This window comes from Brachionichthys hirsutus, unplaced genomic scaffold, assembly GCF_040956055.1.
Source record: "Brachionichthys hirsutus isolate HB-005 unplaced genomic scaffold, CSIRO-AGI_Bhir_v1 contig_447, whole genome shotgun sequence".
NCBI lineage: Eukaryota > Metazoa > Chordata > Actinopteri > Lophiiformes > Brachionichthyidae > Brachionichthys > Brachionichthys hirsutus.
Genome location: NW_027180398.1, coordinates 18199 through 20000, shown reverse-complemented (window position 1 = coordinate 20000; position 1802 = coordinate 18199). Strand labels below are relative to the sequence as shown.

General features: G+C 39.6%; 1 protein-coding gene across 1 annotated transcript in view; it reads left to right on the top strand.

The window, feature by feature from the left end:
• Positions 1–366, top strand: part of LOC137914631 (BLOC-2 complex member HPS3-like) — a 6637-nt gene extending 6271 nt beyond the window's left edge. Inside the window, exon 23 of the mRNA XM_068758147.1 lies at positions 1–366. This exon is cut by the window's left edge and continues 139 nt beyond it. The gene's annotated coding sequence lies outside the window, so the exon portion shown is untranslated.
• The last annotated feature ends 1436 nt before the right edge of the window (positions 367–1802 follow it).

Sequence of the window (1802 nt, the reverse complement as noted above, 5' to 3'; positions counted from 1 at the left end):
CGCTGCCCCGGATCAATCGATCGGCTCACCGATCGGCTCCGAAGGACCTGAACGGACGTCGCTGAGATTGTTGAAAAGTGTCCAATAAGAGTTTTAAAATAAGCGAACTGTGAAAGTAGAATATCTGACAGCGGGACGGTCCGTCGCATCCGTCTTTCATCCAGTGAGCTCAGTATTGATCATATCACTCGTGGTTTCCATGACAACCCGATACTGTTGTTCTACAAAATGACCGAGATGACAAACAATGATTTTAGATTGTGATTGGATTTTCTCTGCTCGCAGGAACTTGACGTTACCTGAACAATTCAGTTTTGGTTGTCTGTAAACAGGATTAAATTATTTCACTCTTAAATCTATTTAGTAAACTTAATATTTCATATCTCTTTATCAACTCGATTTGCATCATGTGACTCTGACCTAGTTCCTTGCAGCGTTATAAACTTCTGGCAGCAGACTTGCTTTGCGTAATAACGCCGTAATAACGCCGCCGCAGACTGACGTTGCTTCTGCGTTCTGGATTTCACTTGTTGCGGGTTATTTTTAGAACGTAACCCCCCAAAATGAGGGACTACTGTATTATGATTGCTTGTTTTGTACCGTAACTGTCCAACGCTGAATTTAGTGTTTTTACATCAGGCAGCTTGGGCAGCTAAGGGGTCCTTGGGGAAATGAATGTTCCGTTATAAACAACGCCCGAGTTCGTTCTGTCTGCGTTTTTGAAGACGGTGGGTCGGAAACTAGCCGTTAACGATATTTTCCAAAACTGAAGAACCGGTTTATGGAATTTGGACATCTTGACCGGGATCCTCTTTACAAACCGGGATATATTTTAACGTTCAAAATTTACTGAACTGCGTGTGATGCGTCTTTAATGCCGCATCGCGTCATCACAGTTTAACCGGCGATAGCTAGCTTAACTGGATAGCTGCTCTGTTAGCATTCATGTTGAATTTGACATTGAACTTAGCCGTTAGCTTCGCGCTAACGCTATTAGCGTCTTTTTTTCCAATCATTCTTTGCACATTTGATTATATAAACTATACCATTGCACTGCTAAATATCTGGTATATCTCCGATTGGTTTATTTGATCAGAACTAGGTGTTATTTGCCCAACACTAAAACGAAGCCGAGATTCGTTCTGTCACTGACGTCATATCCGGGTCGATGTCTTTCAGTGGGATAAATGCTAGTCCGCTAAAATGCTAGTCACAAGAACGGTTCTTTGTTCTCAGTGGGATGACGCAATGTGTGTTTGTAACTTTTAAATATTTCATTGTGGTCGGATTTCTCTATTATCTATTATGTTTAAAAATCTCAATTTTGTGTCATGAACACTTTAAAGAACAAATTCTACTTTTAGGCTTTGAGATTATATTTAGACAAAGGACCATTCCTTATATAATAGGTTTAAAAGGCAGTGATGTCATTAGTATGTCGTATTTTCTGGTTATATTGCATACATTTATGTATATTTCTGCTTTCCATGACATTTATTTTTGCATTGGTATTCTTGTTCTTTAAATGATATTTGTAGTTTCTAGAGGAATAAAGGGAGGCGATTCTCCATTTCTATTGATTTTAAATTAACGGTACAATCAGCTGTAGCAGAAGATAACAGGGAATCATTTGTTTCGTCTGCAGGTATTTCAGCTGAACAGGATGCCTTTTTAAAAAGCGACCAAAGATTGCCTGTAAAGAACCGAGTGAACAAAACGGAGTGAAGATCGATCATCAGCGAAGACTGCGAGATATCACCTGGAGACCCGGAATGAAATCACCCAGAATAAGTATGTATGTT